The sequence below is a fragment of the Gossypium hirsutum genome, chromosome A03 (genome assembly GCF_007990345.1).
Source record: "Gossypium hirsutum isolate 1008001.06 chromosome A03, Gossypium_hirsutum_v2.1, whole genome shotgun sequence".
Lineage (NCBI taxonomy): Eukaryota > Viridiplantae > Streptophyta > Magnoliopsida > Malvales > Malvaceae > Gossypium > Gossypium hirsutum.
In genome coordinates this window covers 31,993,558-32,010,924 of record NC_053426.1, presented here as the reverse complement: position 1 = coordinate 32,010,924, position 17,367 = coordinate 31,993,558, and positions in this window count along the sequence as shown.

The following is a 17,367-nucleotide window of genomic DNA, read 5'->3' as shown; positions in this document are numbered from 1 at the left end:
TTTCCAGACAAGCTGGCTAACTGCGTCACTGTTACCTTAAAAATCATATCTTGAGTTCCAAAACTTGGAAACCAGTTTCGTAAATTTTACCTGAAACTAGACTCATATATCCATCTAAAAATATTTTTCTAGAATTTTTTTTCAAGCCAATTAGTACAGTTTATTAGTTAAATTCTCCCCTATTTCAGGGTTCGACTGCTCTGACCTTCATGCATTACGACTTATATATCTTCCTGTGCAGGGCTTCATTACTTATGCCGTTTATTTCTAACAAAACTAGACTCAAAAAGGAATCTATACATATATGGCATGATCTCTAACTATCTCTGGTTAATTTATAGTGAATTTCCAAAGTCAGATCAGGGGATCCAGAAATCGCTCTGGCTCTGTTCCACGAAAACTTAAATATCTCCTAAACTACGACTCATATGATCATTTTGTTTCTTCCATATGAAAGTATATTCATCATGGTTCGATTACATAATTTATTCACTATTTAATTCCATTTCTACTATTTTTAGTGATTTTTCAAATCCACACCACTGCTGCTGTCAGCATCTGTTTTTAAGGTAAACTTTACCTATTTCATGGTTTTCCATGAATCAACTAGAATTTGTCATACAAAGCACCAAAATGATCATGATTAACCATTCCAATGGCTAATCGTTACCAAAAATTTCCATACCTCTCAATGAACAACATACAAAATGATTATAATGCTATGCCCAAAGTATATATAAGCCATTTTCGCATGGCTATCCAAGTTTATACAAAACCAAAGGGTACATGACCAACAACAAAAAGGGTAGTCCTATACATGCCATTTTCAGAATTCAACCAAAAGTGTACCAAAAGGGCTTTGATAGTGTGGACGACTTTGACTTTGACAATCCCGAGTCCGATAGCTGACGAACCAAAATCTATAAAACAGAGAATCAAAGAAACAGAGTAAGCATTTAATGCTTAGTAAGCTTTGAGCAATGAAATTAGGCACAATTGAAGTATAGCATTCATATGACTAAACGAATAATTTCATATACACACATTCTCAAAATCATACCTACTTCACATTACCAACCCTTATACTCATACATAAGAGATCAACTTAACCAAAAGCAGGAAGCTCATTAATCGACTGAGCGAATACTATTTAAAAGGAACCAACTAATCCAATGCATATACGAAACATACCTCATCGTTGGGATTTTATGAGCATATTAATTGAAATTATTACAGCAAGATCGCTCATTCCCTAACCAAGTACCTTCGGGATTTAACCGGATATAGCTACTCGCTCAAATGCCTTCGGGACTTAGCCCGGATATAGTAGTTCGCACAAATGCCTTCGGGACTTAGCCTGGATATAGTAACTCGCACAAATGCCTTCGGGACTTAGCCCGGATATAGTAACTCGCAACAAATGCCTTTGGGACTTAGCCCGGAATTAGTAACTCGCACAAATGCCTTCGGGACTTAGCCTGGAATTAGTCACTAGCACAAATGCCTTCGGGACTTAGCCCCGTTATCATCCGAATATTCATGCACATATCAGTAAATCATGACACATCTTTATTTCATTTTCATAACTATAATTCAAACACAAGTCAATTATTAAGCATTCCCATTTTCGGCTCAATAGCCACATACAAACAGCATGATTTGGTTTGCTTTGTGACATGATCTCTATGCACATACGGCTACCCATCATACGTATAGACCAATTAACTCAACATATAATTCAAGTAGAATCATTATATCACCATATATTTGTTATGATTATACGTCATGACTTAATCAAATCGTAAACTAAGTTTCATTACTCGAAAACTTACCTCGGATGTTGTCGAACGATTTCGACGGCTATTCGATCACTTTTTCCTTCCCTTTATCGGATTTAGTTCCCCTTTGCTCTTGAGCTTAATTTAACAAATAAATTGATTTAATCATTTGAACATCAAAAAGAGAAACTCAAGGTACTTAACCCATATATACATTAGACATTAGAGTCACATATATATGAAATCATGAATCAACTCAACATATTAGCCCACACTCTCTTTTAGCCGATTATCTAAGCAAGATAAAAGCATCAATATGCTTGCCTCTAACCGAATACATGCAACACCAATCTACCTCATGTGGCCGAATATGCATGTCTATGTTGAGGCCGATTATATGCTTAATACTTCCTACAAATATGGTTACTTGTATTGACTACATACCATTTTGTTTCAAGTTCAAAACTCGGCTAATACACATATATACACTAGTAATCAAATACTAACATTTGCACTTCACCTTACTATCAATTCTCATCTACTTCCTACCATGGCCGAATGCATCAAGACACCATACCATTTCAATTTTGGTCATGGGTTAAACAAAGAACTTGATGTCTAACTCAAAAATGCTAAAAAGAAAATCCAAGAGTCATCAATCACCATCACATGTATCATTACAAAGCTTCACACTTAGCATGCAAATGACATCAACACAAGTCCATCTTAGCCGAAACTTAGCTCATCTTCATGCCTCATCACCACAACATCAAACACCAACCAAGAAGGCAACACCCATGGCCGAATATCATCTCCATCTCATAGCAAAGATTTAAACCATGGGCTAGGTAGAACTCAAGCTAACAACTAAAAATATGCATGAATCTCATGGAACAACATCAACATACCTTAGTCTAGTGAACCACCATAGCCGATTTTCTCCAAGCTCTTTCCCTTCTTTTTCTTTCTTCTATTCGGCCAAGTTCAACAACATGAGAACTTTTTTCTTTTTTTTTCTTCATCATTTTCCTTTTCATTATTTTATTACCATGCTCCTTATTGTATCATTTCTAACATAAAGCATTAACACAACATGTTTATGACATGTTTTACCCATCACATTTTGTCCACCCTCATTGTCATGGCCGGCCACTACTAATTAAGTGGGGAAATTGACATGCAATTCCACCCTTTTGATTACATGCAGTAATAGATCCTTATAGATTAACCTATCACATTTCAAAAGTGTCACACATAAGTCCTATTAACTAAATTCACATGCAATTAACTAAATCGAAGCTTAAAACTTTCACACATTCATATTCACATATTTTAGACAATAATTATCATATTCAAATAATTTGGTGACTCGGTTTAGCGGTCCCGAAACCGCTTTCCGACTAGGGTCACTTTAGGGCTGTCACATATTGGGTATATAAATTTATCGATCTTAACAAGAACATCTTCAATGATACCCCTAGGAAATCTAATGGTTTTATCAGTCAATTGAATGCTCATCCTAGTTTGTTTGGGTTTCCTAAGACCTAGCTATTTAAACATTTTATAAGGCATAACATTAATGCTTGCCCTTAAGTCAGCCAATGCATGATGAACATCTAAACTACCAATTAGATAAGGAATCGTAAAACTCCCTGGATCCTTCAATTTGTTGGGTAGCTTATTCTGTAATATGGCTGAGCAAACTGCATTCAACTCCGCATGCGACACTTCATCCAACTTTCATTTATTTGTTAAAAGCTCTTTTAAAAACTTGATTGCGTTTGGCATCTACGAAAGGGCTTCAATAAACGGTAAGTTAATATGTAGTTTCTTTAAAAGTTTAAGGAATTTACCAAATTGTTCGTCTATTTGGTCTTTCCTTGTCGCATTGGGGTATGGCACACGAGGTTTATATTCTGTACTCATTGACTTTGGGTCATTGTGGCCTACCTCATTCTCACCTTTGCTTACCACCGTTTTTGGCCTTGGTTTTGCAACTAACCCTTCCTCATCTTGAATTGCAATCTCGATGAGTTGCTCCCTTAGGTTAGATTCAGTGTTGCTTGGTAGGCTACCTTGTGGTTGTTCAGAAATCAACTTGGCGAGCTGTCCAATCTGAGTTTCGAGCCCCTGGATTGATGCTTGTTGATTTTTGAGTGCCATCTCGGTATTCTGAAAATAAGTTTCTGACATCGAGATGAATTTGGTTAGCATCTCCTCAAGGTTCAGCTTTTTGTCTTGTTGGTATGGTGGTTGCTAAAAGCCTGAAGGGGGTGGTGGTCTCTGATTTCCTTGGCCTCCCCATGAAAAATTTGGGTGGTTCTTCCAACCTACATTGTAAGTATTGCTATAAGGATTATTTTGAGATCGAGGATTGTTACCCATGTAATTTAACTGCGTGGGTATTCTGAAGTGCTTGAGCCACCTCCACTTGCTTCGCACTGCATTACTAGGTGAACCTGTGAAGAACTAAGAAAACCACCAATTTTCTTATTCAAGAGTTCTACTTGATAAGAGAGCATGGTGACCGAATCGACGTTATAAACGCCGGCTATTTTTATTGGCTTTGTCCTTATGACTTGTCACTGATAGTTATTCAGTGACATCTCCTCTATAAATTCATAGGCATCTTCAAGTGTCTTATTATTTATGGTTCCGCCAGCAGCTGCGTCAACCATCTGCCGAGTCGAAGGATTCAGGCCACTATGAAAGGTTTAAACCTGTAACCAAAGTTGTAACCCATAGTGAGGGCATCTTCTCAAGAGGTCCTTATATCTTTGCCATGCATCGTAGAGTGTTTTTAAATCCATCTGCACAAAGAAGAGATATCATTACGTAATTTGGCTATTTCAGCCGGCGAAAATATTTTAATAAAAACTTTTCAGTCATTTGTTCCCAAGTAGTGATTGACCCCCGTGGTAACCACTGTTTAGCTTTATTTCTCAACAAAAAGGGAAACAACCGAAGGTGAATGGTGTCATTAGAAATGCCATTTATTTTAAAAGTGTCACAAAATTCTAAGAAATTTGCCAAGTGAGCGTTGGGATCTTCGTCCTGCAAACCATCAAACTGAACAAATTATTGTATCATTTGAATTGTGTTAGGTTTCAATTCAAAAGTATTTTCAGCTACAACAGGTCTAACTATGCTCGATTCAGTTCCTGTTAAAGAAGGTTTAGCATAATCATACATAGTACGTGGAGCAGGATTCTGATTAACAACAATCGCTGGAGGTAGTGGATTTTCTTGGTTTTCAGTCATCTCCTCAGTTGTGGTTGAAGTATCGTCCTCTTGCTCTTCTGTGTATCGTAAGCGTCACTTTTTTCTCTTCAATTACTGTGAAATGTGCGATCGAGCTCACTATCAAACAGTAATGGTCCTAACGGGTTTCTTCTGGTCATAAACTAGAAAAACCTGGAGAAGAAAATAAATGAAGAATTAGAAAAGAAAATAAAAAATAAAAATTTAAATTGCAATAAAAGTAAAATGGCTAAAGTAATAAAAATTAAGTGTTCCTAATATCCTAGTTTCCTGGCAACAGCGCCAAGAAATTGATACGTTATATTCGTGATAGGTTTTAAAGATTTATGAAAGAATCGTTCTTGAGACTAACTTATTATCATGATTAAGGGAAGTGTACCTATCGAACAGTAGTATAGTTCAGCGAGACCGGATTGTCAAACCCAAAGGAACTACGAATACTAGTATTTACTTGTTTTTTATTATCTATCCTAAAAATTAAGAGGTTTGGTTATCTAAACTAATTATTAACTAGTAATGCATAGAAAGAAAATTTGGGAAAATACTTTTGAGAAAATTTGATTGATTAAGACAATACCTAAGGAAAAATCCACCTGGACTTTACTTGTTATTTGACTCTGAATCAGACGATTTATTCATTTGACTTTATCCGTAGAAATCCCTAAGTTATATTATTATCTCTCTCGAGACTAATAACGTCAAACCCTAGGTTGAATAATTGAAATCTCTTTCTAATTAACACCCTAGAATTGTATTAACTCGATCTATGGATTCCCTTACTAGGTTTCACCTTAATCCGGAAAAATCTTATCACCCTATCTCTAGGCGTGCGATCAACTCCACTTAATTATGACAAATTTAATCTTAGGCACGGTCTATTCTTCCTCTGAATAAGATCTTAACTTGAATCAATATCCTGGAATATCAAAACAAGAATTAAGAACACATAATTAGGAACAAGTCAAATATTTATCATACAATTCAGATAATAATAACAAGATCCGTCTTAGGTTTCATTCCCCATAGGTATTTAGGGGGTTTAGTTAATACTTATGAAAGAAACATCTCAAAAGCATAAAGATAACAAAACATAAGAAAACCCAAAACTCCTGAAGGAACTTGAGGGGAGATCTTCAATCTTGATGATGAATCATGCTTCTAAGATGGATCAATCAGCTTCCCTTGAGTAATTCCTTCCTTCCTACTCTGCGTCCCTCTTCTAGGTGCCTCCTCAGGTGTTTAAATAGGCTTTAGAATGCCTAAGAGCCCCCAAAATTGGCCTTTTCTGAATAGGGTTATACTTGGGCTCGGCAGGGACACGCCCGTGTGTGATTACTCTAGCCCGTGGCCAATGCTATTGAACAGGCACGGGCGTGTAGTATACCTATGTAAGTTGTGCTTCAATCTTGCCAAAGGGACACGGCCGTGTGACACGCCCGTGTGAGAAAGTCCAGGCTGTGTTGATTTCCCACGTGGGTCCATTTTCTCCGTTTTCGACTCGTTTCTCACTCTTTTTACTCTCCAATGCTCACCTAAGTATAAAACATGAAATTAAAGGATTAGGAGCATCAAATTCACCAATTCTAAGGAGAAACCATCCATAAATGTGCTAAGCATGGGATAAAAATATGTATAAATTACGATTTATCAACTTTAACATAAATTCTCAAGACTTTCTACTAGGCTTCGAACCAATGTGAATTTTTTAATTCTTAAAAATTTTAAGAATTCTAGTCCCTAATTTTTTTACACAAATAGTAGACAAACCATACAAAATATAAACTCATAGAATGATTAATGTCACACCACGAGATAGGGGTTAGAAGAACTAAGGTCTGTTGGTTGGGTCAGTGATTTGGATGGACTATTAATTATATTTTTGTGTTTTAATGACAGAATGAGATTGCTGGTTCAGTGGTAAGGAGTCAGTTTTTCCTTAAGTCTCATGTTAAAATCCTCTTGTGCACTAAGTGGAAATTATTTTATTTTTGGTTTCAATTTTTTTTTAAAAAAAGGATGGTAAGTTCAAATTTTTTATACTTTTGCCACTATACTTTCTTTTTTCCACTAGTTTTCTTTGAAGTTCTTATTTGACTCCTTAGTTTTTTATTTTGTTTCATTGTTGGAATATGGGTAAATTTGAGAAATCTTGTGTTGTATTTCTTTTGCACCTAAGTTTCCGCCTTTGTTGTTTCTTTCGAATCTTGACTGCTTTTTCGTATTTTTGCTCAACAAAGATTTGAAACATGTTTAGTGTAAGTGTTTCTTTCTTGAGTTTTTAACAGTTTCTTCTATTCTCTTGTATGGATTCGACCAAAATTTTTATATTTTTAGTATGTTTGTGAAAAATGAGTTTTCATGTCAACAGGGTAAAGGAAAATTGGTCAATTTCTAATGCTTAGAATCACGTTTTGAATAGTGTTTCTTAAACAATAGTAATTAGGGGTGTTTTATGCCAATTTTCATGATTTGCAGCAAGACTTGTTGTGGTTTTTTTACCACACGGGCGGTCTACACAGCTGGGTGTCGCTTTAAAAGGTAAGGTACTTTCAAGTTACATAGGCTGGCCACACGATTGTGTGACCATTGTTGAAGATTTTGTTGATTACTCACGGCCTGGGAGGTTTCCACATGTCTTGAGACACAGCCGTGCCTCCCCTACTCCTTAGTTTTGAAATTCGTCACACGGGGCCAGTGAGTTGCTCATCCTACTCATACAGACGTGTACTTCAATCACACATGTATGTCTATATGTCACACGACCGTGTACCCTTGTCACATGGTCTAAACCTTCCCACACAGTTGTACGGTCCCCTTTTTGCAATTTTGGCATTTTTTGTGTAAAATTATTCATTTTAATCCTTGGTTGATTCTTGCATGTTTAAGTCCATGTAGAGGTGTTTGGAACACTAATTTTGTTTATGGAAGGTGTTGGAACGCCGGTACCCCCATGGCACAGTGGAAAAATATATATATACATTTCGGCAATTGAAACCATGGATCTATGTGCGAGGAAGAAATCTGGGGTGAAAAAGTTTTGAAATTACCAAAATTTCGATCTGAGTAGACAGTGAAGCCTCGACAATGAGAATACTATTTTGATTTTGAATCCAAGCCGCAATCCTTATGATCCCGACCTCTACGCAATCTACCCAGTTGACAAAGAATGGAAGAAATCACCAAAAACTATTTTCAGAGATATTTTGCTTGACGGCTGCTAGACCTAATAGCAAAGCTTCGGGTTTTATATATATATATTCACTTTTTAGGGCCTTTCTCCCTTTCTAAATATAACTCCCTTTATAATTGGTATGTATATATCAAATTAAATTTTAATCCGAACATAATAATCATAATTAAAATAAATAAATATAATAATGTTTTAACCGAAAATTATAATTACATTAATTATAATAAAGATTTCGGTAAACTATATTTATTTAAATTTATATACGAACCAAATTCATATATTAATAGAATTATGTTTTCCTTATGTGTACAACATCCTTGTACATATAATAGGTTCGATATTTGATTGCCCAATTAAATTAATTCTATAATTAATTTAATTCATGTGACAACCAAACAAATACCAACTATGTTTTATTCCATTCATTTCAACCATAGGGTGTGATCCTGTAGGTTCTTGTAACGTTAGCAGTAATACTAGAACGATTCTAATGTTAGAAACAGTGAGTGGCATCTAGCAATGCATCATTGCTACCTAAGTTACAAGAAGTCATGTTCGACATAACCTTTTGTGATTAATCTTTTATGCATTAATCCTTAAGCCATTTATCTCTGGAATGGACACAAGTCATGGAATAGTCACACTTGCATAGTCCATCCCATGTTTCTTGATACCTTGAGTAGACTATGATACACAAATAAGTATGACATCTCATATCAACTTATTTGAGCATGGCCATGCATTTCTAGTCTCACTCAATCAAGTGGCCTAAGATATTACTCCTATTATGTAGGAAGGACTTATCCTATATTGATCAACCATATCCCTCTACATAGATTGTGGATATCCAACATCAGCCTTTATAAATCAACCAGTTATGGTGTATATTGTGACTGTATCAAAATATACAACTCACGATGTTGGGATAATGATGATCTCAAGTCTGAGGATCATATACATATTAATCACTATGAGTAATGTTGTGACAATTACATAATAATCCAAGAAACATACTCATAGCAGGTCAGTCCACTATGTTGTTCTCTAACACGCATATTCATGCATTGATTCTGACACTCCATATCAATGACAACTCTTTATCATCAATCAACTACATGTTAGTCTTAATGGATTATTGTTGTCCTAGTCAACAATAATACTTGACTAAGGACCTTTTAAGAATAATCATATTATTCTCAAGACATTATTATAAAACAGTTTATTTATACACACAGAAAAGAAACTGAAATGATAATGGTAACGTCTTATATTAATAAACATTGTAAATCAAGTATGTTATTACAACCATCTCATGATTGATCTTTGGGCATACTCTTACAAACTCCCACTAGCACTAAGACCAATCATTCATATATCTAATACCAAGTGACTTAGTGTGACGATCATGCTTCTAATGTGTTAGATACTTGGTCAGGGGATCAGCAATGTTATCATCTGTAGGTACTCTGCATATCTCTACATCCCCTCGATCGTTAATCTCTTGAATAAGATGGTAGCGCCTAAGTATATGTTTGGATCGCTGATGAGATCTGGGTTCTTTAGCTTGTGCAATGGCTCCATTATTATCACATCGGAGTTCTATAACATCTGATATGCTAGGCACAACCCCTAGTCCAGTGATGAAATTCTTGATCCAAACCGCTTTTTTGCTGCCTCACTGGCTGCAATATACTTGGCCTCTGTTGTAGAATCGGCTACTGTATTTTTCTTTTAACTCTTCCAGCTCACAGCACCACCATTAAGGCAAAACACAAAACCTGATTGCGATCGAGAATCATCCTTGTCGATTTGAAAGCTGGCATCAGTGTAACCTTTTACACTTAACTCTTCCTCACCTCCATATATTAGGAACGTATCCTTAGTTCTTCTCAAGTACTTAAGGATATTCTTGATTGTGGTCCAGTGACCTTCACCAGGATCTACTTGGTACTTGCTCGTCATACTTAAGGCATATGAGACATCTGGACGGGTACATAACATGGCATACATGATAGATCCAATAGAAGAAGCATATGGAATTTTACTCATGCATTCTCTCTCTTGTGGAGTTGAAGGACACATTTCCTTCGAGAGTGAAATACCATGTCTCATAGGTAGGAATCCTCTCTTAGATTCTTCCATGTTGAACCTTTTCAATACTTTATCTATGTATGTACTTTGTCTTAGACCTAGTAGTCGTCTTGATCTATCTCTATAGATCATGACTCCTAATATGTAAGTGGCTTTGCCCAAGTCCTTCATAGAAAAACAACTTCCTAACCAAGTCTTAATAGACTGCAAGTTAGGTATGTCATTTCCCATGATAAGTATGTCATCCACATACAGTACCAAGAATGTGATAGTGATCCCACTAACTTTCTTGTAAACACATGGCTCATCTGCATTTTTGATAAAACCAAACTCTTTGATTGCATCGTTAAAACGAAGATTCTAACTTCGAGAAGCTTGCTTTAATCCATAAATGGATCTTTGTAGCTTACATATCTTTCTAGCATCCTTTGGATTGACAAAACCTTCAGGTTGTGTCATGTACACATCCTCTTCAAGTTTCTCGTTAAGGAAAGATGTTTTGACATCCATCTGCCAAATTTCATAATCTTGAAATGCAGCTATGGCGAACAAGATCCTGATGGATTTAAACATAGCTACAGGAGAAAAGGTTTCATCATAGTCAACACCATGAATTTGTCAAAAACCTTTAGCGACTAATCGCCCCTTATATGTTTGTACATTACCATCCATGTCAATTTTATTTTTGAAAACCCATTTGCACCCTATGGGTTTAACCCCTTCGGGTGGGTCAATCAAAGTCCATACTTGGTTTTCATACATGGAATCCATCTCAGATCTCATGGCCTCAAGCCATTTCTTAGAGTCTGTGCCTGTCACCGCTTCTTGATAAGTTCTAGGCTCATCTTGATCTATAAGAAGAACGTCACCATGAGTTGTAATGAGAAATCCATATCTCTCAGGTGTATGGCGTTCTCTTAAAGATCTGCGCGGTGGTTGTGTTTCTACAGCAGTTACTTATTCCTCAATTTCTTATGGAATTTGCTGTTGTTCTATCTCTGGTTCAGTGGTATCTTGAGATTCTCAAATTTCTTAAAGTTCAATCTTTCTCCCATTTTCTTTTCTAGAAACAAATCCTCTCTCTAGGAAGACACCAGTCCGAGCAAAAAATATTTTGTTCTCAGTGGGATTAAAGAAATAATATCTTTTGGTTTCTTTCGGATACCCCACAAAAATACACCTTTCAGATTTGGGTTCAAGCTTAGTAGACGTCTAACGTTTAACATAAGCTTCGCAACCACAAATTTTCATAAAAGACATACTGGAACATTTCCCAGTCTACATCTCATATGGCGCCTTTTGAACCGATTTAGATGAAACACGATTTAGTGTGAAAGTAGTTGTTTCAAGTGCATGTCCCCAAAAGGAAGTCGGTAGATCAGCATGACTCATCATGGATCGAACCATGTCTAACAGAGTTCGATTTCTTCTCTCAGAAACTCCATTCGATTGAGGAGTACCAGAAGGAGTAAGTTGTGAGACAATCCCACATTCCTTCAAAAGATCATCAAACTCTAGGCTCAAATACTCTCTACCTCGATCAGATCGAAGTGTCTTGATAGTTTTGCCTAGTTGATTTTGTACTTCATTTTTGAATTCCTTGAACTTTTCAAGGGCCTTAGACTTATGGCGCATGATATAAACATAACCATATCTACTAAAATCATCAGTGAAAGTAATGAAGTAGTGAAATCCACCTCTGGCCTGTGTATTTATTGGTCCACATACATCAGAATGTATTAAGCCCAATAAATCACTAGCTCGTTCACTTTTACTAGTAAAAGGAGATTTAGTCAGTTTTCCCAATAAGCAAGATTTACATTCTTCAAATTGTTCAAAAACAAATGAATCCAAGAGACCATCTTTATGGAGTTTGGATATGCGTTTCTCACTTATGTGGCCCAAACGACAATGCCAAAGATAAGTTTGATTTGAGTCATTTATTTTAGATCTTTTAGTATTTATGTTGTAAATGGGATTCATTTGATCTAAAATATAGAGGCCATTAATCAATTGTGTCGAACCATAGAAAACATTATTGAGATAAAAGGAACAACAATTATTCTTAATAATTATCTCAAAACCAATTTTGTCTAAACAAGAAATTGAAATAATGTTTTTAGTCAAACTAGGCACAAAATAACAATCCTATAAATATAAATCAAGTATACTAGGCAAAGATAAAGTATATGTTCCCACAGCTAATGCAACAACTCTTGCTCCATTTCCAACTCGCAGGTCCACATCTCCTCTAGCCAAAATCCTACTCCTTTGTAATCCTTGTACAAAAGTACAAATATGAGAACCACAACCAGTATCTAATACCCAAGAAGTAGTAGTTGATAAATTAATATCAATACCATAAATACCTGAAGTAGACGTTCCACTTGCCTTGGCCTTCTTGATTTCCTCAAGATAGACAGGGCAGTTCCGCTTCCAATGTCCAGTCACACCATAATGAAAACAGTTTCCTTCCTTAGACACCCCACCTTTAGGTTTCAGTGCAGCCTTTCCTTTTCCAGGATTGGGCCTACCTTGGCCCTTGGGCTTTGTCTGAACTTTGGTCTTTCCCTTGCCTTTGTTGTTACGGACCATCAGTATGGGCTTGGGTCCAACCTTTTTCATGTTGCCTTTAGTAGTTCGCAACATACTGAGCAACTGTGGTAGAGTCTTGTCAATTTCATTCATATTGAAATTGAGGACAAACTGGCTGTAGCTATCCGGCAACGATTGCAGAATAACATCAGTGGCCAACTCTTGGCTCAATGGAAACCCAAGCTTAGACAGGCTTTTAATATAACCAATCATCTTAAGGACATGAGGTCCTACTGGGCTTCCTTCAGCCAGCTTACATTGGAATAGGGCCTTAGAGATATCGAACCTCTCTTGCCGTGCTTGCCCCTGATAAATTTCTTTTAGGTGCTCGATCATATCATAAGCAACCATGTCCTCATGTTGCTTCTGAAGCTCAGGATTCATAGTAGCAAGCATAAGACATCCAACATCTACCATGTCATCGAGATGTTTCTTGTAAGTATCTCTATCAGCCCTGGAGGCATTAGCGGGTTGTTCATTAGGAAGTGGTTGTTCAATGACATATAATTTTCATTCTTGTTTGAGGACAATCCTCAAGTTACGGAACCAGTCAAGAAAGTTCAAACCATTCAATTTGTCCTTCTCAAGGACCGATCGCAATGAGAGTGTATTAATGTTTGCAGCCATAATATATCTACAGCAATAAAATATGCGTGTGAATAAATTTACCAAGTTTATATCAATCATTAAAAGGACTTTATTATTTGATGTTCCCACTATTTTATTTCAAAATTAATAACCTTCATATATTAATTTCGAAAATACTTTCTTGAAAGTATTTCTTGTGGGTTAAGGATCCATATTTCACCTCCTCTTAAGTCATCTTTGGCTTTACTCTCAAGATTATGGTTATTTAGGTAAGCAACACTTGCTAATTACATCATATGTAACTCCTACAATTCGGTGAACAACTCTTGTTCTAATCATCTTATGATTTATCCAAATTACTTGCCTCTAGGTTTCTAATCCTATTAGAGTAACCTAGTTAAGTCATTAACCAATTTTTAACCAGTGAATATCACTTGTTTATTATTCGTGTTTAACCAAGATAAATACCAGTACTTCGCTTTGGCAGAACCTACATAGTATTGATCGAGGCCTTAACGAGGACAAAAAAATTGGAAGGCCATGTTGACTGAATATTTTAATAGAGGGATTTTATTAAAGTTGTTGTATCTCACCAATTATGGTCTACTTCAGTCCATTTACTCTTTCAATTGGTCTCATCAATTAATGGGGTTTGTTATTACCAAATTTTCATGCTTTAGACATCCATAGCATCTCATACACGAATAGATAAAGTAATAAATAAATGCAATAGTTATATCCCATAATCTATGGTGGTTCAACCAAGCCAATGGTAGAACCAAAAGGAAACGTAAAGGTGTAAGCAGTTTCACAAGCTATCGGTCCACATTAGTTGGCCCATCTTCCTTCTCGTCTAGTCCACAACAACTTTTACAAATTACAATATTCAGAAACTCGTTTTACATACGAGGGAGTAAGATGAGAAGAGAAATACAGGAGAATAGTAGTAAGGCACGACACGCATGCCGTATTTATAAAATTATAATCTTTTATCAAATGGGGTCATTTAGGCTATAACTATACATTTCAAACACCCTGCATTTCAAAAATTAGCATACATCATTCAACGTTTTGCTAAATGAATTATAAAATATCCTTTCAATGTTTTATGGCCCATCAAGTTTTATTTATTATAAAAGATGATGGGGATCTAAGGCGGTCGGCGGAGCCCCCGTGGTACGAACCGCATACCCCAGTCAAATGAAACTTCATGATTTAATAACTTTTATCAACAGAATTGTGTTTTCAGGATTTGAATCCTTGAGGTTTCATGTCGGAACAACACTTTTTCCACTAGCCAGTTAACTCTTACTGGAAACTATAAATACCACTATCGCATCGTAATAGATTTTAAGGTTAACAGTAATAACATAAAACCAAATAAGCCGTAACACCATGATAAATATTTAATCAATTATTGAAAGGAACAGTAATCAGTTTATGCATAGACAATATTAACAGTCAAAAATCGTAATAAAATTAAAGCATGCATGTCTTACAATTGCATCACCCAAGTATTTAAACCTGAGTCTGTATCACACAAGTGACTCTGATACCACTGTTGGAACGTCGGTACCCCTATGGCACAGCGGAAAAAAAAATATATACATTCCGGCAATCCAAACCATGGATCCATGTGCGAGGAACAAATCGGCGTGAAAAGGTTTTGAAATTACCAAAATTTCGATCTGAGTAGACAGTGAAGCCTCGGCAATAAGAATACTATTTTGATTTCGAATCCAAGCCGTAATCCTTATGATCCCGACCTTTACACAATCCACCCAGTTGACAAAGAATGGAAGAAATCCCCAAAAACTATTTTCAGAGATATTTTGCTTGACGGCTGCTAGACCTAATAGCAAAGCTTCGGGTTTTATATATATATATTCACTTTTTAGGGTTTTTCTCCCTTTCTAAATATAACTCCCTTTATAATTGGTATGTATATATCGAATTAAATTTTAATCCGAACATAATAATCATAATTAAAATAAATAAATATAATAATGTTTTAACCGAAAATTATAATTACATTAATTATAATAAAGATTTCGATAAACTGTATTTATTTAAATTTATATACGAACCAAATTCATATATCAATAGAATTATGTTCTCCTTATGTGTACAACATCCTTGTACATATAATATGTTCGATATTTGATTGCCCAATTAAATTAATTCTATAATTAATTTAATTCATGTGACAACCAAACACAATACCAACTATGTTTTATTCCATTCATTTCAACCATAGGGTGTGACCCTGTAGGTTCTTGTAACGTTAGTAGTAATACTAGAACGATTCTAATGTTACAAACAATAAGTGGCATCTAGCAATGCATCATTGCTACCTAAGTTACAAGAAGTCATGATTCGACATAACCTTTTGTGATTAATCTTTTATGCATTAATCCTTAAGTCCTTTATATCTGGAATGGACAAAAGTCATGGAATAGTCACACTTGCATAGTCCATCCCATGTTTCTTGATACCTTGAATAGACTATGATACACAAATAAGTATGACATCTCATATCAACTTATTTGAGCATGACCATGCATTTCTAGTCTCATTCAATCAAGTGGCCTAAGATATTACTCCTATTTATGTAGGAAGGACTTATCCTATATTGATTAACCATATCCCTCTACATAGATTGTGGTATATCCAACATCAGCCTTTATAAATCAACCAGTTATGGTGTATATTTTAATTGTATCAAAATATACAACTCACGATGTTGGGATAATGATGATCTCAAGTCTGAGGATCATATACATATTAATCACTATGAGTAATGTTGTGACAATTACATAATAATCCAAGAAACATACTCATAGCAGGTCAGTCCAATATGTTGTTCTCTAACACACATATTCATGCATTGATTCTGACACTCGATATCAATGGCAACTCTTTATCATCAATCAACTACATGTTAGTCTTAATGCATTATTGTTGTCCTAGTCAACAATAATACTTGACTAAGGACCTTTTAAGAATAATCATATTATTCTCAGGACATTATTATAAAACATTTTATTTATACACACAAAAAAGAAACTGAAATAATAATGGCAAGGCCTTATATTAATAAACATGGTAAATCAAGTATGTTATTACAACCATCTCATGATTGATCTTTAGACATACTGTTACAGAAGGTGTATTACTGTTAGAATAATTTATTTATAGATGTTTGTAAGATTTAATTTTGATATTTATATAGGTTGAAAATGTGATTTTACTATGAAAACCTAATATACAGGAATGTATGGATGTGATAATCAGAAATTGTGCACACCATTTACTCTGCTATTTTTGTAATTGGATAGGAGAATGTCTACTTTATATATATATGCATCAATAATGAGAGAGTTTAAGCACATGCATTATGGTTGGAATTAATATTGAAGAGAATTAAGTTTAATTTGGTAGTTACACTACCTTATTATAATTTGGCGGTAAAACCGTAATAGTGATTAACAACTTGACTAATTCACATTCAAGTGGCTTACGACCACCCCAAGGTATGACTTGGTTGAATGGGTCCACCATAACCCAATATTGGTAGAGGTTTGAAAGGGTCTAGCATACCCTTATTGGTGTGAGATGGATGATGGAGTTGGTGTGTAGCGGTTGGATAAGTTGGACTTTGCACCATATTACTTATGAATACGTTTTGCATATTTGTTCAGTGATATCATAATATGATACACCAATCTAGTATGATCTCTATATATGGTTTGATTATGGTAATAGTAAATTTGATCCACTATTTGTTGTTGCATCGTTTACTTTTGTTTAAGACTCACCAGACTTCGTAGCTCACCCTCTTAGTTTACTCCTTATAGATAATCC